At 35.5% G+C, this 25,826-nt stretch overlaps 1 protein-coding gene across 2 annotated transcripts in view; it reads left to right on the forward strand.

Annotated features, from left to right (window-relative positions):
- The window catches only part of DAT (Sodium-dependent dopamine transporter), a 212,115-nt gene that overhangs the window by 42,586 nt on the left and 143,703 nt on the right, over nucleotides 1-25,826 (forward strand). Inside the window, exon 1 of one of the 2 annotated variants that reach the window (XM_069847635.1) lies at nucleotides 11,268-11,405. The exons of the other annotated variant lie outside the window; for it this stretch is intronic. The gene's annotated coding sequence lies outside the window, so the exon portion shown is untranslated. Of the gene's footprint in view, nucleotides 1-11,267; nucleotides 11,406-25,826 lie in introns of those variants that run through there. 2 annotated transcript variants of the gene reach the window in all.

Raw genomic sequence — 25,826 nt, forward strand, 5'->3', positions numbered from 1 at the left:
GACATCTCCAATATAATTTATCACCATTTTTGCTCCTTGAATGAAAGTGATACGAAAAGCCATTGTGTACTAGAATGTTTTTTAACGTATAATTTCAGCCATCATTGATTTAAAATTTGGTACGTTGCTTAGCAATCTCAATAAAACATTGTAGTCTTTCTCCTGGTTACTGCTTCTGTAAAAAAAAAAAAAATTATGGATTTTTTTTTTTCCAATTGCGGACTTTTTCTGGGCATTTTTGAATGCGGATTTTTTTATACTGGACATTTTGTTGTGGGCATTTTTGTATGTAGACATCTTGCTAGTGGACATTTTTTCTACTGGACATTTTGTTGTGGGCATTTTTATTGGACTTTTTCCCTTGGACATTTTGCTCTGGACATTTTTGTTTGTGGTCATTTTTTCTCTGATCATTTTAAAGTAGACAATTTAACCTGGAAGCAATTTTTACTTTAGTAAACCATAACCTACTTGACAATACTTACGAACAGACCATCTAGTAGGATGACATGTAAACATGATAGAAGGCCATGGTTATTGTTCATGGTGAAGATATGGAGCAATGTTTTCTACTACCATTTGAAATTGCTGGAAACGTGACCTGAAACGTTCATTTAATTCATAAGTATTTTCAAATAGGCCTATATCAAACTCTGTTCTTGGCCTAAATGTTCTTTGTTTTCTATATTCCGCAATAACTTAATCATTGTCACCTGATTCTGAAGACTTTTTTTAAATAATTTTGTTCCCTTTATCTAAATATCGTGCACTAGTAATTAATTTTGCCCAGCTATGAAGTTGAGTGAAAAAAACCTTAGCATTTAACTGAAGTAAAATTAGAATGGTAAAATATATTAGACACCTTTACCTTAGTAAAAAAATTACTGTAAAGTAAAAGAGAGTTTATCTTAGTAGTTATTATACTGTAGTAATTTCTGTCCGTCCGAGAGATTATGTCACAAGGTCATCGAAACGGGGAAAATCACGTGACAGTGACAGTTACTTACTAAACGGGGCCTAAATGAGCCTATAAAGATTTTAGAGGGATCCAACATCCCGTATTTTGAGATATAGAACCAGTGATCGGAGAAACCAGCTTAAAGTATAAATTAAACGCTAAAAGTTTTGAGTAGTGACTGAATGGCAAGCAGACTTGCTGTGTCGAAGTTCTAATATAGAACAAAACAATATACTATCTCCTGTTATATTCCCACAGTAATCAGGGACAATGTTCAAGTGCGGTTTCAGACCTATTAGAAAACGTACCTTGTATTGTCCGCCAGAAGATGTGGCTGCAACACGAGGAGTACCTGCTATCTTCCATGTTTACGTCCACCGTCACTTGGAAATCACATTCCCTCAACGCTGAATTGGACGAGATCACCATTCTTTGGCCACCACGATCACCAGACCTCACATCCCTGGACTTTTTTCTTTGGCGACACTTCAAATGCTTAATTTACGAAAGTTCAGTGCAAACTGATGAAGAATTAGTTGTCTGAATCCTGTCTCGTTGTACAACAGACACAGGGGACATGAAAGAGACAGCTGCGAAATTTCTTATGTCTTTGTATGAATCGAGATCTATGGACACCACTTCTAAAAGTTGCTGAGCTATTAAGTATTTTTAAAATAAAGCGGCTTAAATTTTCCGCGTATTTATTATAATATTCACTTGGGAATTCAGATCTCGTGGAGCATTAAGTCCATCTTAATATCAATCCTGGAAAGACACAAGCAATCATATTAGGACACAAACGGCAAACCGACGCTGTAAAGCACCTCGACATTTCCCCCGTTAAAGTAAGTACAGTGCATATCCCTTTCAGTTCTTCGGTAAAAAATCTTGGCATTCACATGGATAATAATCTCAACTGGGACATGCAAATCACAGAAACCTGCAGAAAAGTATATTCTATTATTCATGTGCTAAAAAGGATAAATGTTCATCTTCCCTCTTGCTTAAAAAAGTCCCTTGTGCAGACCCTTGTATTTCCCCATTTTGACTATGCTGACATTTTACTGACTGACCTTTCCAGCGACAACAAAATGAAACTTCAACGTGCTCATAATTTGTGTGTACGTTTTGTAAGCAATGTTCGTAAATATGATCATATTACCCCATCCCTGGAAGCAATAGGTTGGCTTAAACTAGATAAGAAAAGAAATTTACATTCACTTCTCTTTCTCTTCGAAATCTTGAACTCTTCTATTCCTTCGTACCTGTCGTCTCGCTTCACTTACCTTTCTTCCCACCACAATCTGAACACACGCTCTCGCCATGAAACAATACTAACAATACCATCCCATCGCACCTCCTCATACTCATCCTCTTTCACAATAGCCCTGCCAAGACTCTGGAATTCGTTACCTGCTAGCATCAGGGACTGTCGAAATAAAATTCAATTCAAACGCAAACTTACTAGGCACTTGGTCAGTAATTGAGACTCGTTCAGACATGGTTTCTTGTAAATAGTTCTTTTAATCTACCACAAAATATCTCAATATCCGGTAATTTCATCACTATAGAATTTGTTATTGTAGGTTTAATTTGTAATTTAGTAAATACAAATATATTCTTTGTTCTTAACTTCTATGATAAAATGTCTAGCTTTCATTAATCAGGTATTCTTTTCGTACTTTAATTTTTATTGTAATTGTAATTGTAAATTTAATATTAATTGTAATCTTATTGTTCATGTTATAGTTGTAATCCCCTGGTAGAGGGGCAGAGAAGGCCTGACGGCCTTATCTCTACCAGGTTAAATAAATAAATAAATAAAATCTAAATCTAAGTTTGCATCTCCGAACATTGGCTCTCAATATCAAAATACTCATGCTGGATCTCTCTATGTTCTACATTAATTTTGATCTTGGTAATCTGAAATACTTGATATAATATTAAATAAAGTAGGAGGACACTTTGAAAATAATTAAGATTTAATAACTGACTAAATGAAGAAAATAAATACAGCTGTTGTCGTCCTCAGAACTCCAGCACCTTAGTCCGAACTTCAATCCACGAATCCAGAATGTAATTAGAAGCATGAGAGCCACTATATATTCGAGAAATCAGGTGCAAGTTTGTGTAAATTGAGTCGTTAGTAAGACAGTTGAGAGGATATTTGGTAGGTTCTGTGAACGCATAAAGCAACGACAAAATATTTCCTCTCTGGAGAGTTATGCGAGTAATTTCCCATGTTAATTTGGCAAATGATGGCTCCATTTATCCCCTGATTGTTGCCCCATCAATAATATATAGATGTGCGCTGTTCCTGATTGCAGTTCATTTATTGCCACAGTGTCGCCATAACTCGCCATTCCATAAATTTGGTTGCGCGATAACTGATAGAAATACTACCCAGCATCACATTGTTTTATGCCAATGGAGCCGCGGTCGTCGAGCAATATAGATATTACCTGGTAACCTTGATGATTTAAATAGGATATTGCCATTTCCTTATCATATTCTGTTAAGGTCTGCATCATTTGAAGATCATGAAAATACCCGAGATATGCAGTTCCTAATGTGTGGTCTGTGGCATGTTTTCAAAGGGCATTTTAATTTATTCAACTTTATAATGTCATCTAATTTTTCTCAGCTTGTTGGAATATTTTTTGTTTATCTCGGACTCTAGAGACACAGAATTTAACAAACGATCACCTGAAGGTTCTCTTAGCTTGCATGTCTTACCTACCTATTTGACATTTTAGCTTTTTAAATTCTGTATCTTCCAGTGTTCAAAGTCCAACTTTAACAGTGTTCAATCTTCAGGATAAAATTGCAGCAACGGTAAAAAATTAAATTTACTTTCTCGCAGAGTTTACAATCGAGAAACGAGAATATGATTGATTTTCACCTCAATAACTTTCTAACAACAAATTATTTCTCGTTCAATGTCGTTGTAAATTAGAACATGTCTTGCTCCATTGACATTAAAATTAATGTAACATTTTCCTTCCTGTAATGAAATAAACAAAGTATGAACAACTCTTCTTGGAGATAGAAATGAGTTGTTGGAATTATTGTATTGTATTTATTTACATTCCATGGTATTCATACATCACTTCACAGCTAGAATATGGAATATGTAAAAAAATCTTAATAGTACTATAAAGAAATAATTATAGTAAGTCTGTTGAAATATAGGTATACAGAAGAATTTTACAATATAGTCTACTAGTACAACACAAAGATTTAGTAGCAATACTTAGGCCTAATACAAGACAGAAATATATTGATGAAGCGTTGTTGAATGTCATAAATTCACCTATAGGCGTGAGAAATTAGGTACTTCTTTAATTTGGCGCTAAATAATCTTATGTTTTGAGCTTGATTTTTTTATGTTCGTAGGAAGGCTATTGAAAATTTGTACTGCCATAAATAACGCACTCATTTTTTATAGAGGTCAACGAATTCAGGTCTGTCTCTCTACCTCCTACCTCCAATCTATTCTCATCGTTCAGTGGCTTGAAATTAGTGGTTTATTTTAATTGAATTCCGCGCTATTGAAATACGCCAGAGGTATAAATTATTCTTTATTAGATTTTCTATCGATATGGACAAAAATCATGATCCTACTCGCAATTTTTACCGAATAAGAGGATGTTAAACATTTGGGGGGGGGGGACATTTTTTTCTGAGAAAACTATGTAGATTCTACCAATATGTTACATACAACATGAGCTATTCGCTCTGTAAATCTGCGGGGTTATCTCACTTCCACCCTGTATAGCGTCTTATTTTGTTTTCTTTCAAATGAATTTCGACACGTCAGGTTTACAGGATCGCATGAGCCCGTGACTCCCCGCCCCGAAAGGCTGTACTTGCAGGGCCCTGTGGTTAGAGTATGCCCACAATAATAGGTCAGTTCTCTATAAATTCGTTTTCATTGTCATTTCCAGAATATCGGAGGTAACGTCATGATGTGGGCTCATGCACTACAATTAACAACAGCTGTAAAGCCATATTAAAATGAAGCATTTCAACTTCGCTCTGTGAAATGAGTTCGTACTCCGAGGAAGAAGTTTGTTTTTATCAGAGTTCCTATAGCATCTGTTTTTATCCCGGAACAAAGTCAGAAAGTAAAGCTGGTACGGTGCACGTTATTGCCACACAATTCCAGCTCGTTTTCTACACGGCACATGCACTCATTTCAAACGTGTACGAATGAATGCGGTGTAGGCGATCTGTATTGAAACAAACAAGCCGTCTGATAAACCACTAAGCCCGTTCCTTTAATTGTTAGAATGAAAATAAAGTTCCCGTGTTTGTCAGAAATAAAATGTAGAACTATTAAATTGTTTTTAATTTAAGATAGGGAGAATAATCAGTACTCTGTGTGTGTTATTCAGATGTTGTTCTGTTCCTCTGCAACTCCTGTGTTGCTGCAGTTCGAAAAGGGGCTTCATATAAGCTTAGACATTTCTTTGGAAGTAATTATTTCTTAGACGGACAAACGATGTAAATTTCCGTGAGATGGAATAAGCACGTCATCGGACGCTTACACGAGAACAGTGGCGTCTCGTGATATTTTTTATATGTAGGATATGAGATTGCCGACTGATGACCAAGACAGAAACTAATATTAATAATAATAATAATAATAATAATAATAATAATAATAATAATAATAATAGAGCATGCAAAATCAATACAAGTAGGCCTTTGTTAGTGTTTGACTCACCATTATGGAACTGGCAATTTATTTGTAGTGAAGTTAGATTCTCCTCCCCTTTTTAGTTGCGAAGATGGTTCATAAGCTATTGTACTGCCCAATATTTACCGATGCTCCGTCGTACGTTTGCGCAATTAATTTCTTGCTACAGTTAAATTCTTCCAAATGATCAAATACAACTTCAGATATTCTTTCGGATGCCCTGTCATCTGAAAGTCCTGTTAATTCTTGTATTTATTATAGCTTATTTTATTTATCTTTATGTAATTTTGTTTTTTATTCGTTTTATTTTTTATATTATATCATTTTAAATTATTAATTATTTCGTTTATTCTATTCTTTTAAAATGACCACTGAACTGCATTTAAGAAGGCTACAAGGGTACTTGAAAATTCTTATTGTAATCTCTGAGAGGGTCTCCATCACCCAAAAAGACGGGTTATTAGTATTAGGATACGCGGTCATATCCTCAAACGCGGTTAAACTCAAGCCATACCCCGCCCTCCGCACTCTCCCGTTCCCTAACTTCACTGCTAGACAAAACCGTTTGCTGTAATATATTTCGTTGGTTCCTCGGAAATTATTTCTGAGCTGTGCAGTGGCGACAACTCACGACAGAAAGTGGAAGCTCAAAGGAAATTATTACTTCGGGACGCATTAAAAATCCAAATCTGTAATTAAAATATTTTCTATCCTGAGGCACGAAATTAAACTGTAGGATCATGGAGGAATCGCCACTGCATGAGAAGATAAAGGATATAAATGGAGAAAATACATTCTCTAGCTCTAAGTCACGATCAGGGACGGAAACTGTCACTCTTCGAAGCGATAATTTATGTCCCTTAGCATCCCATTCACCAGCTTCTTTAATCTAAGTGAAATATAAATGAAATTCCTTAATAAAGTGGCGGCAAGGGATAGTTGAAGAATATAAGCAGTCGCGCAAGGTCATATGCTCTTAACTTCCCGTGAGGTTGGCCTGCAGGGGACACGCTGCGGCGTGTTTACATTCTCAAATAGTTACTATTTGCCGCGACTATACTCTAGACCAGAAATGGGCGGATCATAGTAAACTCAGACATAGTTGTCCCTTTTTTAGAGCAATATCCAATACATTAACGATGGCGATTGCGTGTGGTTGCATATCAATATTATAGACATATTAAATGATTGTGGTACAAGTGGATATTCATTTTTAATCACTGTAGAGCCCGGATGTTTGGCAAAATGCCTTTTTCACTGGGTGGAAGTAAATTATTATTTGCATAGATATAAATGTGATTTGGAGTAAGTCAAAGTGTTAGGGCCAATTTTTATTTTGCCTATTTTGCCTTTTTAAGATGTTATATATTAGTAAGTTTACAATGCCTTTTGACATGTTCTGACAGCCAAATATTAATTTACAGTCACTGATAAATGTATCGCACTGCAAGATAACACCCCCCCCTCTATCTCTCCATAGGTCTTCTCCTAATTTTCTTCTTTCCATAGCTTCCAGAATGCCCTTTTTCCACGTTCTCATAGGTCTTCCTCTCTTTCTTCTTCTTGATGGGGTCCAATCATATGCCAACCTCGGTAATCTTTCCGTATTCATTCGCATCATATGCCCATAACATATTGTTTTGTGAAAATGTCCTCTACAATATCATTCTTAACTTGCTTTTTCTCTCTGATTATGTCGTTTCTAATTTTATCTCTTCTTGAAATGCCTGCTAATCGTATCCAATAATCCATTTCTAAGGCTAAAAATTTATTTTTGAATGCGTTTTGCAATTGCCAAGTTTCTTCCCCATATAAGTTGTACTTCTCACAATTTATTTATAAATTTTATGTTTAGTTTCAATTCTGGTTTTATTATCCCATAATACTTGATTGAGAGTGGATATAACATATTTTCCTTTCTTCAAACATTCTTTCATTTCTTCATGGTTCCTTCCGTCATCTGTGAGGTGTTTCTTACTAATAAATGCTGTTTTTGTCATTTTAAAGCAATATTTCTTGTTTATTTGGAATTGTCTAATTAATTGTAATGTAATGCTTATGAAATTTAAATATTTGAAACAATGACTAACTTTACTAACAATAGTAAATAAAAGTGATTTATTTCGATGCTTAATCGGCTAATAATCGTTATTTAATGGACTACTATTGGTGTAATATGAATAATGATCGACAGTCCAATATTATCATATCTTCACGGTACCAACAATCAGTAAACTTCATGCTTACGTTAGTGAATTTGGTTCCCAGTTGTTTTCAACCGATGGAACAGTTTTGTTATGTAAGGTTTGTGAAAAGACAGTTAATCACGAAAAAAAAAAATGTATTTTATAAGCGAACATGTCACCTACGAAGTAAATATGTGAGTTATGTTGATAAAATTTAAATTTATTGCTAAATATATTATGCCTTTTTCAAAGATTATTGTGCCTTTTTTACGTTTTTATTACCTTTTTTGCCTGCCTATTTTAACTGTTATAAATACCTAAACATTCGGACTCTATTAATGAGTCTCCACATGCAGTATTCTACACACGAATATATAGACAAATCACTTTGGAATGATCTATTTCCGGCTATTGAGTATTAGTTACCGGTGAAACGGAAAGAAAAAATTTTCTCAAAATCACACATTTTGTGTTCCATCCCCGGCAGATCTCGTAAGGCGTATTGTGAACAAAGTAGCCATTCAAGATGTTTCTATTCCTTCCCCTACGTACCTTCAGTTTTCCCTGAACTCTTACTCCTCAAAAAGGCTTCCTTAGTTACCACCTTGTCACTGTATCGTAGTGTCTGAATTAGCTCTCTCATTTGAAAGATGTCATAAAATAAATCGTTACGAATTCAAATATTTTTTTCTTGGATTTCTCTTGTTTCCGGCTTGAAAAGGAAATTCGGTTATCAAAATATTACACTCTGCTTCCTCAGCTTGCTTTGAAGGAATCTTCTCGCCGCTGCAGGATGTGAGGGGGAGGTGACAGCAGGCTTTAATGCTTCATTTTTTATCATCTCTCATAGCAGGAATTGCCCTAATTGCCTTCGCTAATCTCCTAAAGTGCAATGACATTCAAGTAGGCCAAAATTCTTGCATTTTGTATGTAACGGAATAATAATTGTCGTACTCGGGTGGTTTAGTAGTTATCGTGCTCGATACTAAATCGAAGTCCAAACTCACTGGCTAAGAAAAAACTGCTTACTGAAGGACAGGGTGAGAATTAACATTTCTGATGGGGGGGGGCATAGGATACTAGATAGAGAATACGATATCCTTGATACACACAAACTGATGACAACAGAGGCGACCTCTACCTCATTCGATACGGCTCAGCGCTTGGTCGCACTGAGTTGCTTGTCTTGCATCTTGATCATAATAATAATTATTAATATTCATGAGCAGGCTTAAGATAAGATGTGTAATTCCTAAGTTACTGATTGTTATCAGCTTGCCGGTGATGATAATACATCAATATAATTTTCTTTGCTTACTTTATACTTTATAAAGTATACTTGTATGAAAAGAACTATATTTTGTGAGGGGGATAGAATTTATCTCTGGCAGGGATGTTTTTTTAGTAGGTTATTTTACGACGCTTTACAACATCTTAGATTATTTAGCGTCTGAATGAGGTGAAGGTGATAATGCCGGTGAAATGAGTCCGGGGTCCAGCACCGATAGTTACCCAGCATTAGCTCATATTGTGTTGAGGGAAAACCCCGGAAAAAAACCTCAACCAGGTAAATTGCCTCAACCGGGAATCGAACCTGGATCACTTGATATCACGGCCAGACTCGCTGTTACTCCACAGGTGTGGACAGGGTTGTTAATGTGAATTTATGAGAGAAGGATAACTTTCCAACAGAGGGGAAATCCTCCCCATTACCCCGTTAATTCGCACCCTACTGAAGGACGCACTGAAAGGAATGGTCAACGTTAGAAAAGTTCGGGCAGAAGAAAATATCAATGATGGACAACATTAAGATAAATTAACCATATGAGGAGACTAACAATAAGAGGAAAGCGGAAAATAGGAAAGATTGATGAATGTCGGGTTTACAGTGTAAGACATGTCTTGGGCAGAAAGCTATGAATGAAGAAGTAATGGCATTCCAGCATTTACAGATATTTTGTAGATGTGAAATCTGGTTTTAAGAAAAGTAAACGGAAAGAAAACATACAGTAGGTCGAGAATATAAAATTCTTAAGATATGTATCAGGATATTCAGAAGCCGTGTCGAAAATGTTATCGTGCGCCGAGCCACTGTGTAACCTGCAAAGTGCATAGCACCTATGGAGGGAGGCGGACACCCGAAGGGGAAGTGAAGCAACTGTCTGACTTATTAACGGATTTTCATTTTCCTTCCGTCAAGCGCTTAAATATAATTTTATACAGTACAAGGTTACAAACTAATGTTTAGTACGTGTAACGAAGAAAGAAATTAATAAGAAAACATAGGACACATTATCACAACCTATTAACTGTCTTCAGAATGTCTCTGCGACAGAGTTTCAAAATTAGGAATTATGTCACTTACTGCCAGTCGTAGTTGACCACAAGGTATTTGTCTGTCAGTCGTGATCTGAATTTGGTTTATACTATTTTCATTGTTGAAAATGATTTTTCACAAACGTAAGTTGTAGCGAACAAGCGAAAGAACGAAGCTTCGGATATTTATTTTTTGGCAAAGATTTGAAAAGTTCAACATTTGTCTAGTCCTTACGTCTAGTTTTCATTTAACATGACATTGTAAATCTGTGAGTTTAAATTGAAGATCTAACCGCATTATTCGTACAGAGATGATAATGATGATGATGATGATGATGATGATGATGATGATAATAATAATAATAATAATAATAATAATAATAATAATAATAATAATAATAATAATAACACAACCTTATAATGTTTCATCAGTAACATGTAGTATAATGCCGTTTTATGTTATACAACCGTTTTCCTCGTAATACTTGTGAATAAATCATACATTTAATATTCTCATCATATTGGCTGCATGGCTTCGAGAGAGACATTGCGACGATACGCTACTCGCAGGTCAGAGACAAATACAAATGGAACGGAGTTTGACTCCAGTGAGTGAGAGGGTGGGGGTTGTGGGAGGTAAGAAATGCACAGCTATCATTACGAGCCACAATGTGCTCGTGAGTCGCATTTTCGCCATGGCTGATGTACAGTGTTGGATAAAAAGACAAATTTAATGAGAGCATTAAGGCAGAATAATTAGAAATGAAGAGCACGATGTAAACAATTAACCCTTTCCGCTCGAATGAGTATAGATTACAACGCTCAAAGAAATTGTTGCATATTATTTTATTTAAAACTTATGAAGAAATATACAGTTTTTTTAAACAGAAAAATAAATTTGCTTATTTCTTCACAAGTTTTCAGTAAAGTTATTATTATACCAAGAATATCCTCATTGAAATACGTTTTACCAGGACGGACCACAGTTTGATACCTACGTAGAGATGTTCATTCAGCTACAGCTACAGGTCGCTGTACCGGTTCCCTGGCCTTGTCCCTTAAACGATAGTGAAAGCTTGACACAGTTGGACGGACTGCACGCTCGCTACAGTGCATAGTGCAGTACTGGAGTCCGAGGGAATACGCACTCATTGTTCAATTTCGAGGAACTGGTGTGTCGTGTTGTCACGTGGCACTCATTTCTACGTCAGTGTGGACTCTCATTCTCAATAGTCTCATTCAGGTGAGTGTAGCAGGGAGTTCAGGAGACTTCGGTCACTGGTATACTGTAGCAGCTGCAGGCTACTGGTTGTTCTACTTCCATTTATTGCTTATTGTTTTTTTGCCGATAAAAGTCGCTTTGTTAGCTACAGTGTCGATGTTACACTCTGGATACCGTGTACGAATCTTGAAGCCCAAGCGAACTTGTAGTTACTCTTGAGATTTTTAAACACATTACGCCAACTTGAATACAGATCCCTGAGGGCTCTTTCACATTACGACATAACATAAAGCTATGAACTCAACTTTGTCTAGTCTAGAGTCATATGGACTTTTGCCATTGGGCGCTTTACATATTAATAATATAAAGCTATGAACTGTGGCATTAAGTAAGACCATTTCAGTACGTCACCTAAACGTAATTATAACGAAGTAAAATTACGTCGTTGTTCCTGCAATAACTTCTATGTGCAAAATATAACATTTTTCAGTAGGAAGAAAAAACACTTTTATTAATCCTGTGGCAGTGGTACATAGAACATTGTCAATTCTTACATTTCCAAAAGAAAAAAATATAATTGCATATAGAAGATTTTATTTGCTGGTTAAGTTATTTAATACAGCAAAAATCTGAAAATCGATAAATTCTCACATAGGAGTTATTGCAAGAACAATGACGTTAGATAGTAGATAGATCCAAGCTTTTAAGTTCAACTTTGCTTCAAAATAAATAATTCAAACAATCATAGAACAAGAGTTACCATACGCGGTTACGAAATAACGAGAATCGAATTGAGGCACAGACTAAACGTATAGCCTAATATATTTTCGGAATTTTATCCGCCATTTAAGACACAGAGAACCGATCAGTATTAGAAATCTCCATATGAGCCGTTCACAGCAGAAGTGGTGTAAGTAAAAAATGGGTAATGAGGGTTAAAGTAAACATTCTGTAAAATATAGCGCAAAGTAGCAATTAATATTCAATTTATTTAAACTATTAGTAGTCGGTGAATAGCACGAAGGACATATTAACTGCTACTTTGCGCTGTATTTTACAGAATTTTTACTTTAAACCTCATTACCCAATTTTGACTTACATCACTTTTGCTCTGAACTGCTCATATAATATCAGATTTAGCGCCAAGTATTCATGACAGAATGTAAAAAATATTGCAAAGGCAAAAAAATTCCCAGTCAACTTCCCTCCACAATCGATATCAATAAAATGATACCATTTGAGCTCGAATAGAATGAGTTATTTATCAAGAATGCGATGCGTTTCTTATTGCATTCTCAATGTTCAACATTTATTTTTTCCCCATTTGCCTGTTTACGTCTAGTGAGTTGATCCTAAGATCTTGCTAGCCGTGTCTGAAGGCTCCCTCACCCACACAGCAAATCGTATATCTCCAGTATTAAGTTTTATCCACTATTCGTTAAATGATTACGAATATGCTTCTTCGTAATTAAAAAAAAACGTTTAGTGAAGAAGGAACGTGTTAACTGCAATGGTGAAATGGCTAGTACTGACGATGGAGATTTCGCGAATTTATCCGAATAAAATTTAATCAAGATAACGAGATTCTATTTTATATAATTGTTTACCACATTTTAAATTTGTATTATATATGTTTTCTATTTATTGATTGGCTGGCGTGTTTAGAACAGCGACAAGTTTAAGTCGTATTTTTATTCAAATGCGGTACTTATCTGTCCGATTCCACAGTCTTTCTCGGTATCATAACTTAAATACTCGGTCACAATATGATAACACGCTAGAAATACCACTGCACACATCATCTCTTTATTCTTCGTCTTCCACTGTTGCTACTTCTCGTCACTGGAATTCTCTGCCGCCCGAAGTCAAGGGCTGCCGAACTTTAATTTCCTTTAAATGTAAATTAGAAAAATATCTTATGATGAGTTGCCAGACCTAACGTGTTGCAAATGTGTTCCACTGTGTTTATATTTATTTTTTTTTGTTTCTTATTTTTATTATCTAAATCGAGTTTATTTATCACTTAATGCCAATATGTATTCCACTGTGTTGTTGTTTTTTTATTATTAATCTACTTTTTGTGTACACTTTATTCAATTGTCGGTTTCTGGTTTAATTATGTAAATCCTATTTAATTGTAATCTAATACTAATATGTATACTAATGTGTTTAGTTTTATTTTTATTGTGTACATTTTTCTTTTTTTTTATTGAATTATCGGCTTCTGTTTTTATGTGATTCGTATTTGATTCTAACAAATTAATATGTATTTCACTATGTTTATTTTTATTTTATGAGGTAAATTTTATGTAACTACCTCTTTTGATCTCATTATGTATCAGTTTGTAATTACTTAATTCTGATCTAGTTTTATGTTCAACTGTGTAAGCAAGTTTTAATCCTGGTTGAGTGTAAGAGAAGGCCTTACGGCCTTAACTCTGCCAGGTTAAATAATGTCATTATTATTATTACTATTATTATTATTATTATTATTATTATTATTATTATTACATAGTCCGCAGTCGATCCTCATTCAGGGATCAGCATTATGTTGCCGAGCTTATTTTTTTTGTAACGTGATGTTTGCATCACGGGGAAGTCGAGAGGTAATGTTGATAACTTGAACTGAGAGAAATTTTCTACAATTTCGGAGCTGACGCTACAACCACATTGCGCTTCTTCCAGAACCCACGATTTACAAGCAAACATTCTAATGGGGCCAGATAAAAAAGTTAAATTGTTTTCTTCCACGATGTTAATAATGTCAAAAGAAGTGCTTATACAAATTTTGACCACTCGACCGCAATTACGAGACCGTCCAGAAAGTGATTTTGCCTGAGGCCGTTTACAGAAAAAAGCACAATTAAATGGAAAGATTTATAGAAACAGATACATCAATTATTGCGCTATTTGTCAACTTATCCCCTACTGGAATTGAGACTTTGTCAACTGCTGGTTTGATCCCAGGCGGCTGATTTCTACGACACAAGGATACAAAAATTGGTCCAATGCTATGACAAAGGGAGGCGGACACCCGAAGGGGAAGTGCAGCAACTGTCTGACTTATTAACGGATTTCATTTTCCTTAGTCAAACACTGAAATATAATTTTATACAGTATAAGGTTACAAACTAATGTTTAGTACGTGTAACGAAGAAAGAAATGAACAAAAAACATTGGACACATTATCACAACCTATTAATTGTCTTCAGAATGTCTCTGCAACAGTTTCAAAATCAGAAATTATGTCACATTATTATTATTATTATTATTATTATTATTATTATTATTATTATTATTATTATTATTATTATTATTATTATCTCTGTACATCGATCCTTTTTCAGCAGATGTAAGAATAAAGCCGTTAGATCTTCAATTTAAACTCACAGATTTACAATCTGATGATAAATGAAAGCTATATGTAAGGACTTGACAAATGTTGAACTTTTCAAATCGTAGTTGATCACGGAGGTATTTGTCTGTCAGTCGTGATCTAAATTTGGTTTTTACTATTTTCATTGTTGCCAAAAAATAAATATCTGAAGCTTCGTTTTTTCGCTTGCTCTGTTGAAGCCATGTTCGCTACAACTTACGTTATTTTCAGCATTATTTTTTGTTTACGCATTCTTTCTAGCACAGCTTCATTTGTTGTCTTGTCTGTACGCTTCATTTTTCTCCATATCCACATTTCAAATGATTCCAGTCGTTTCTCTCCACTTCTTCGTAATGTCCATGTTTCTGCCACACAGTGCCACACTCCACACAAAGCCATGACTAATTGCTTCCCTATTTCATCATCATCATCATCTACTTCAAGGATTAGGTCCAATAAACATGTTCCGGCTCCTTCAATCTGCTCTCTCTACCTCTTCCATGGACCTCCTTATGTTCGTCTCCTGTAAGTTCATATTTGTGTGCTGTTTTAGTTATCCTAGTATCTGGCATACGCTGTAAATATTCAGTCCAATTCTGTCGGTTTTCTGTAGTTTTGCCTATAATTAGGGTGATCAGACGCCCTCTTTTGTCCGGACATGTCCTCCTTTTTAGACCTTTGTCCGGTTTCCGGGCGGATTTTTTTAAAATAAAAACATTCCTCCTTTTCGTAACTTGTATGCCTGATATTTTGAACTTATCTGATTTGATGCCTTTTTCAAGTAACCTGCCGGTAGGTGGCAGCAGCATCGACGGAATATATTGTTTGCCAATGATCATAACTCTCTTTGCTCCTCCTTGTTATGGTCGTTGCTCACAAGTAACTAGTAAATCGAGAGATCGAGGTGCGAATATAAATATAAATAGATATTTTCTTTTCTCTTTAATAATTATAGTTCCCTTGACTTTCGTATGCAGCTAACTGTAAAATCATTATTATTAAGTTTTTTCGTAATTATTTTGTAATAAAATACATATTAACTTACTTTTAAGCATGGTATAAGCCGAAATCTATACTGTAAATATTTTTAATGACGTAATTTGAAGTATAATATAGCCCTAAGCCTAAATCTAAGTACATATTTTCTGTCCTCTTTTTTTCGAACAATGTCCTCCTTTTTGAAACTTTGTGTCCTCTTTTTTTATAGATGTGAATCTGGTCATATTCCTGTAATACTCTGGACACTCAATTCCTTTCTTATTTCTATAATTATTATTAGTAGTTTATGATCAGGCAGTGAATATCCTACTACATGTCTGAGAAATTTCATTTCAGTCGTTTTTATGTCTTAGTGTCAGTTTTCACTTCTATATAGGTAGTAGCGGGGTACTTCTATTACTTTATAACATATTATTAATGTAACTTTCCTTACTTTGTGTAGGCTATTATTCCTATAAAACGTCTAAATCTAATAAGTTTGATGTATAAATATTGTGATTTCTGTTCCCAAATTCATATAGTTCTTTATCCGCAGAGAAAACTGCTTTTTCTATTAAAAACTTCCTTTGGAATTGCTAACCTCCTTTTGACTTCTTGACAGCAGCTCACGATACTACTGGGTGTTCAGTTCAAAGTGTGTCATGGCTCGCTGTATGCCGTCATGTGGCTAGCCGATGAGCCTAGAGAATTCAATATTCCTACACTTCCGCAGAGGTGTATAACCTATGAGGCAGAGAAGTTGCCTAGCAAGTACGGCGTTCATTCTGAAGAGTACGTACCGATACGTACTGTAACGCCGGTAGTGGCAGTAATGTGAACTGTTTGGAAATACGTACTGTCGGGATATGGGGAGAGGTTAAGACGATTACTTACGTATTTGTTGACATTAACTTCGACTGTCAACATGGACACGGAGCATTTGATTTGTGTTGTGGAATGTTACCGTACGCAACCGATGATAACAAATACCCTGCGTACGACTTGTCGGCGCAAAACACAGTTCGAAAGAGGTTATGGTAGCACACAGACCGTACAGACCGCCATCTGTTGCTACGACGTTAAGTTATACCGTACACGATCTCAAGTTCAGATTGAAGAACGCCTTAAATAATAGGCAACTTCTCTGACATATAAGCTGAAACTCTCTTCAAATCGGTGACCCAACAACAGTGACGTCATGACACACTTTGAAATGAACATCCAGTATAAATTGTACACCACTAGTACTTGAAGCTGTTCACTTGCTCTACTGCCTTATTTGGAATTCGCACCTTTATCTTAATTTTTCTTATGAAAACCGTGGTCTCCGTCTTGTCTGCATTTATCTTCATCTCATACTGCTCACAACTGTTGTTTAGCTTCAGAAACATATCCCTTAGTATCATCTCTTCTGCTAACAACGCCATATCATTAGCCAATCTTAAGCACTTTATTCTTCTTCCTCCTATCACCCCTTCCATGTTCTGAAAACAGTTCTTCGCTAAATCCTGAAGTAGATGTTGAACAGTGTGGCTGATTATGGACAGTTAGTTTATTAACGGGCCAATGTTTCGGGACACGCACAGCTTATAAGTTAGTAAGTCCCGAGAGAGTTGAGGTTTGACAAAAGCTTAAACATCTATTACTATGCGAGAGTAGCTTGTTGCCATGGTAACGACGGTAGCTATCTTGCCAGAATTAGAGACGTGTTATCCACGTGATTCCTGTTAAATATTTTAATTGGTTATTTTAAGACGCTTTATCAACTACTGTGGTTATCTAGCATCTGAATGAGATGAAAGTGATAATGCCAGCGAAATGAGTCCGGGGTCCAGCGCCGTAAGTTACACAGCATTTGCTCTTAATGGGTTGAGGGAGAATTCTGGAAAAAACCTCAACCAAGTAACTCATCTCAACCAGGATTTGAACCCAGGTCCCTTGTTTCACGATTATGCATGCTAAACGTTATGTTAAAGAGCATATTTCTTTACCATTCGAATTTGTACAGGGACATAATTTTATTTTTACTTCAATTTTTATTGTACCTGAGGTTTTGAATGTACTTCACTCCCACCCCTTCTACTAATGAAGTTCAACCGTCCTCCACACAGATCCAAGACCGCATATACAGTCATAGTAACCTTACGGTCATAGTAAACAGGACGTTCCAGAAATATGTTCGCGTTTTCCAGTGACAAAAGAGCTTTCAATATTGAATCATTTTCGCACAGGTACTGTCGTCCATTTCCCTATGTCGCATCCCAGTTTCCCCCATCAGTTTGTATTCGCCTCTCTGTAAAGGCCAGTGGCTAGGCTGTCTTAGCTCTTTTCTGAAAACATTAATTTCTGTTAGGAATTGGACGTCTACGTAATATTATATAACTGTTTAAAATAACTTAAATAGAAGGGCCTCGTTAAGTAATTAACTGCCACGTGATTTCCCCCCATTTCTACGACCTTGCGACATAACCACTTGGACGGACAGTAGATAGCATGTCTGAGTAATTTTATCTTTTCGGATCGGGCAGAAGTGAAGATTGAATTTACAGTACGTAAGGTAGTCTTTTATAGAGCAGGTACAGAATTATTTCAACATGAGTTACTGGTACGAAGGACGAAACTGGTAATTGGAATTAGGTACAGTAGTTTATAGTCAGATAATATGCACATTAGAACTGAAGCCTGTATCGAAATGAACGGTCAACATTTAAAAAATGTGTTTAAATATCCATGTTATGATTATTTTTCAGTTTAATTTCATTCTATATAGTGTACGCTAATGTGCTGCAGACAGTATAATATACATTGCATAATGAACACGTCCGAATGGATAGCTCAGTTCATGTGTAGAAACACTTATTGTTAATACTGTACTATATTTTGATTAAACAAAAACCTAATGAAAATTATCAAACTCAAAAGCGTGATATTTCCTAGTTTACGTAAATGGATGAACTACTTTTCTTCCCTCCTATATCTAGTAAAGTGATTTGTTTGCATTTTACGCCAGTATCATCGAAATCCAGTCGTGGAAGGAGGTAGCAAACGGTGTTTCCGGTTCTAAACCGTTGATCCAAAGGTGTAGTCAGGTTAATATTAGAAATGTTAGTAAAAATAAAATGATGTCCCTGTATAATGGCTCCTTTTAGTATATGAAAGAAGCCCTCCAGTTCTCTCAGAATCCTTCCTATTTCTTTCCTGCCATGACATGTTGAACAACTTTAAACGTGTCCTGTGTCCTTCAGCCCTCGAGAGTTACATGAAGTTTGTTTTCCGGAAACTTTATCTCCTCGGGGTGCTGAAGTAATACTATTTCATGATAACGTTTGTATCTAGATTGAACCAAAATGTAAAACATTCCGAGCGGTTTGCATTGTATCGCATTCAGTTATTGCTTCGAGGGTAATATACGAGGCGATAAGAATAGACGACCATTCCCGTATTTGCTACAAGTTAACTCTTGATTAAAAGCTTAATACCACTTTTACTGTTGAAATGAAACAAGTATGAGTAGCCAGAGGAATGGAACATAGACTCGCATATTCTTAAAGTAATTAATCAAACCTTCTATAAATGATGATGATGATGATAATAATAATAATAATAATAATAATAATAATAATAATAATAACAATAATAATGCGAAGGATTCGCCATATAACACTTGTCTAACGTTTGGAGAAAACCTCGAAAAAAACCGGACCAGTTAATTAGCCCAAGCGGGAATCTAACCCAAGGAGGCAAGCAAATCTGTCGACTGAGCTACACTGGTGACTGTATAAAAATACACATTATATATGGATAGCAAAATGATTAACTTCGTTTACAATCATCAGTCGAGCTATAACAATTGTAATATATAAAAAGTAAATTAATTCACTTTAAAAGTATAAACAATTCAATCAGTTGAGATACTGCTACGAGTACTATTGTTATTTCTATGGTATGACTACTACTGCTAGTTCATTACTATCGTTACTGCTACGACTACTACTTTTATTACTATTGTTACCTATACGACTACTACTATTATTACTTTATTACTATTGTTACTGCTACGGCTATCTACTGTTATTACTATTGCTACCGATACGACTACTACTATTATTACCTTTTTACTATTGTTACTGCTACGGCTATCTAATGTTATTACTAATGCTACCGATACTACTACTATTATTACTTTATTACTATTGTTACTGCTACGGCTATCTACTCTTATTACTATTGCTACCGATACTACTACTATTATTACTTTATTACTGCTACGGTTACTACTGTTATCACTATTGCTACCGATGCGACTACTACTATTATTACTTTATTACTGCTACGGCTACTACTATTATTACTATTGCTACCGATACGACTACTACTACTACTATTATTACTTTATTACTATTGTTACTGCTACAGCTACTACTGTTATTACTATTGCTACCGATACGACTATTACTATTATTACTTTATTACTATTGTTACTGCTACGACTACTATTGTTATTACTATTGTTACCGATACGACTACTACCACTATTATTATTTTATTACTATTTTTACTGCTACGGTTACTACTGTTATTACTATTGTTACCGATACTACTACTATTATTACTTTATTACTATTGTTACTGCTACGGCTACTACTGTCATGACTATTGCTACCGATACGACTACTATTATTATTATTACTTTATTACTATTGTTACTGCTACAACTACTACTGTTATTACTATTGCTACCGATACGACTACTACTATTATTACTCTATTACTATTGTTACTGCTACGGCTACTATTGTTACCGATACGACTACTACTATTATTACTTTATTACTATTGTTACTGCTACGGCTACTACTTTTATTACTATTGTTACCGATACGACTACTACTATTATTACTCTATTACTATTGTTACTGCTACGGCTACTATTGTTACCGATACGACTACTACTATTATACTTTATTACTATTGTTACTGCTACGGCTACTACTTTTATTACTATTGCTACCGATACGACTACTACTATTATTACTTTATTACTATCGTTAATGTTACGGCTACTACTATTATTATTTTATTACTATCGTTACTGTTACGGCTACTACTTTTATTACTATTGTTACCGATACGACTACTACTATTATTACTTTATTACTATTGTTACTGCTACGGCTACTACTTTTATTACTATTGCTACCGATACGACTACTACTATTATTACTTTATTACTATCGTTACTGTTACGGCTACTACTTTTATTACTATTGTTACCGATACGACTACTACTATTATTACTCTATTACTATTGTTACTGCTACGGCTACTACTGTTATTACTATTGCTACCGATACGACTACTACTATTATTACTTTATTACTATTGTTACTGCTACGGCTACTACTTTTATTACTATTGTTACCGATACGACTACTACTATTATTACTCTATTACTATTGTTACTGCTACGGCTACTATTGTTACCGATACGACTACTACTATTATTACTTTATTACTATTGTTACTGCTACGGCTACTACTTTTATTACTATTGCTACCGATACGACTACTACTATTATTACTTTATTACTATCGTTAATGTTACGGCTACTACTATTATTACTTTATTACTATCGTTACTGTTACGGCTACTACTTTTATTACTATTGTTACCGATACGACTACTACTATTATTACTTTATTACTATTGTTACTGCTACGGCTACTACTTTTATTACTATTGCTACCGATACGACTACTACTATTATTACTTTATTACTATCGTTACTGTTACGGCTACTACTTTTATTACTATTGTTACCGATACGACTACTACTATTATTACTCTATTACTATTGTTACTGCTACGGCTACTATTGTTACCGATACGACTACTACTATTATTACTTTATTACTATTGTTACTGCTACGGCTACTACTGTTATTACTATTGCTACCGATACGACTACTACTATTATTACTTTATTACTGCTACGGCTACTACTATTATTACTATTGTTACCGATACGACTACTACTACTATTATTATTTTATTACTATTATTATTATTATTATTATTATTATTATTATTATTATTATTATTATTGTGACAGCGACGTGAGATTCGAACTCACGACCAGCGTCCCGCATGAAAGCAGATCGCACAGGCTCCACGGAACATTGAGTGACGTCGCGCGGTGGAGAGAAGAGAGAGGGTGTATTACGTCACGCGACGAGTTTGCGCGCGCATCTGGTGCTGGTAGAGAGGAGAGGGCCCTGGATTTCTCTGGAATGCCATCTCTAGAGACGGGTGGAACCTTCGAGGCTACGTCGCTGTAGTTATAAATTACGGTCGCGAAGGAACGACAGCAGTTTAAGAGTTTTCAGTTATTCCGTCAGTGAGTAAGCCAGAGCAAGCAAGCCAGAGTTCGACTCGAGTGTGCGTCCGCATCTGCGTCAGCATCCGAAGGCCTGAGTTCGAGTGCAGTGGACCGCAGTTGGAGGGACCTGAGTTCGAGTGCAGTGGACCGCAGTTGGAGGGACCCGAGTTCGAGTACAGTGAACTGTCTCTGAAGGTCTGTGGTTCGAGATACTGTGAACTCGAGTGACTGAGATAGAAGAACTGTGAACTGAGAACTGGTAGTTCTGATTTGTAAATAGTGCTTTGTAAATATTAGTTAAGATTAACAGTTCATTGTTGTGCGTAATAATCCAAGTAAACTGTCATTGTCGTCGGTGGAGTGCTATAACGAATACTTTGTTGAGTGAAGATCCAATTGTTGACGAGAGCGTTTAAGGCGAATTGTAGAAAGGAATTATTGTTGTGGCGAATAAATTACATTGTTGTAACTAATAACACTCACATTATTATTATTATTATTACTATTACTATTGTTAATGCTACGGCTACTACTGTTTTTAATATTGTTACTGCTACGGCTACTATAAATTCATAGCTTTTGTATTGCTGTCATTGCAGCTGTTGTTAATTTTATTACTGCTACTATTGTTAGTAGTACTGCTACCTTCGTCATTACTATTATTATAACTATCATCTTTGCTAAGAAAGAAAAAGCGGAGATATGCGGAAAGAGCCTCGGCGCTGTGATAAATATGAATGACTAATGGCGGCCTCGAATTCCAGGGTAATCAGAGTGTGAAGCGATCGCATCTGTATGATGCACGCTGAGCACTGACCTTCGCTGACACATTCACAATTTTATTGTTTTTCTGTTGGTATCTCCAGTAAACTGGAACAACTGTAACACGTAATGTGGCAGAGATGTTTTCTTAAGCCCAATACTGGAAGAGCACAACATTCCTGCCACTTCAATCTCCAGGGAGACATATCGAGAAATAATCTTGAGGATCTCGAATTTCGATAGTGTCATTTAGGTAGATTCTTATAACTTAGTGTGGCGTGGAAAGAAGTTCTCGCAATAAAAGGGATATTGAATAACAGACGCAGTTTCTTCATTTAAAGTTTTAAAACTTCAGCCTAGTCTTGGTCAGGAACATTTGTCGACGATTTCAACAAATTTTGCTTCAGTTTCTAAGAAATACACGTGTATACTAATTTAAAATTCCTGATATTAAGGAAACATGATTGATTTGTTGCTCCGTATGGGAAAATTGTTATATTTTTAAGAATATTTAGTTTTGCTTGAACATGAACTTCCAGACCCCAATAATAACTGGAAAACCGACGTCTTTATAGTAATGATATGCAATATTTAATACATTAGAATCCTATAATCAATGATCAGTGCACTTGTCCCAGCGTTTCTGCCAGTTTTTAAAGACTTGCTGGGAGCCATTTATTCAGAATCGACATCGTAGTCTTCATTGAAGATTGAAAGTGCATCCCACGAGCTTTGTTGCAAGCTCTAAAACTGCGGTTTGTTTACGAACATCGTTGGCGATTGTTGCTGGAGGTTGCTTCTGAAGCAAATTCAGGACGCACATCGCCACATACGTGTTCAATAATCGATATTTAGAGAAGGCCATGTAGAAATATTGAATCGAGTTATGGCAACAAAACAAATAAGAATTGACAGCGATATACGCTGACAAAGAAACCACTTCCTGACGATCATCGCCAGCGTTTATAATCGCCGACGATGTGCGTCCGGCAATGATCGCCGTAAACAAACCGTAGCGTATAAGGGCTAAAGCGATGCATCCAAGTCTCATCTGTAATTATCTTCGAAAGAAACCCTTCATCTTCCTACTCTGACATCCTTTTGAGCTCTAAAGAATTTTGTAAGGAACTTTGGGAGTTTGGGAGTAAGCCATCTTGGGAAGTCAGTGTCCAAACACGTCAAGTCTGTTGACATTATGTGGACGACATGTTTTGAAATGTTCAGTATCTGCGACAGCTTTCTTAATATTATTCGTCTGTCTTCCTTCACAATTTCAGCAGCTGTTGCATCCGTAAGGCGCTGTAGTTGGAACCCCAAGACTAGTGGTTTTTTTTTTGTCATCTCCATCTTTGGACATTTTGTACCACAAACGAACAGTACCGTTGAACAGAATAGATTACCTACAAGCATGCTGTAACGTTTCATGTGTCTCAGCACATGATTTTTTAAGACGAGCAAAATTTTATAGCAGCGTATTGTTCTTTACGCGACAAATTCTTTTCCGGATAAAACTAAAAACTTCTATCAATTTGTAGGTCTATGACAGGTCAAAACAGGAAATAAACTGAAAGATACCATTGTTATGCAATAGTTCAGAAGTTACGTTAACAATTCAACATATAATTTAAATTATGACTACATAATTGTGTAAATAAAATAATAAAAAAAATCATGAGAATTCAGTATTGAATAGTCTACGTATAGGCCTATTATTAAAAGTAGTTTTCAACTATTTCTATTACGTGTTCAACTCACAACAACAATAATGTATATACCATATGAGGTCATCTACGTGTACATTAAGACCAATTTTGCCGTGATTGGCTTCACTCAGTCGTTTCGAATTGCGAAGCTAAACAGGCGTTAACAGGGTAGAGCCCGATCGCAAACTCGTGGCACCAACATGCGCGAGACTTCGGGGTGGGGGATTCTGTGTGTGCGGGCGACTGCTTACTCATAGAGCGTACTGTTCAAACATCCTTCCCCTCCAGCATGACTCTTGGGCGAGTCCATGTAAGTGGATGCCAATTCGTCTTTCTCGCAACTGCCACGACTTTGCGATCGGGCTGTACAAGACTCTAGTAGGGATCGGGTAATGTCACAACTTATAAGAGAATGTCATTGACCCAGAGCGGGTAAGCGACATTCTTTGTTTCACAAGTGCAGGTGACGTTCACTCCATTATAATATACATTGTTTTTTTTTCTCCGATACCACTAGAATTGACAGATCTTTGAGGGTAAGAATTATCTGAAATCCAGGACATGTAAAATTTATTTGTATAACAAGTTAGAAAGATTAATGTATAAACATATTCAACGATTTGAGTTTAAAATATTTTAGTCGTGCAATTAAAATTTCCCTTTTAGTGGAAAATATGATAGAATCTCAGAATACATAATAAAAATTTAAGATATGGTCAAATAGGACTATTATGATACAAAAATCAATCTTTTGTTGTAATTTTTGTATAAAAACATATGCAAATTAAAAAAAATAATTCATATGCAACTGTAGACATATATGAAGAAATTGGAGTTAAATTTATTATTTATGAAAGAAAAATTAAAACAAAACCAATGTATCATCATATCCTTTTGTATGGGCTATCGTGATATAACTATAAGGCTATTCTGATACAGTGCTATAAATCTGGCCATATCACACAGACCAATGAAGTAAGGCTATTGTGATAGGCTATTGTGCTTAATGTATCACATGTAAAAGTTTGTTGAAATCATATTATTGACTAAGATTTATCAACGTCTGTAGAGCGTCCCCTGTGTCCTTTATAATTTTTGCACGCTTTTACTGAAACATCCTGTATATAGAACAGGTTTGTGTTCCCCATTAATATTTTCATGAATGAATAGGACCTATGCTTTTTATTTATTTTGAACAAAAAACATGTAATTATTGAGGGAATAATTCATTTGTTAATTTGAA

The sequence above is a fragment of the Periplaneta americana genome, chromosome 15 (assembly GCF_040183065.1).
Source record: "Periplaneta americana isolate PAMFEO1 chromosome 15, P.americana_PAMFEO1_priV1, whole genome shotgun sequence".
Taxonomy (NCBI): domain Eukaryota; kingdom Metazoa; phylum Arthropoda; class Insecta; order Blattodea; family Blattidae; genus Periplaneta; species Periplaneta americana.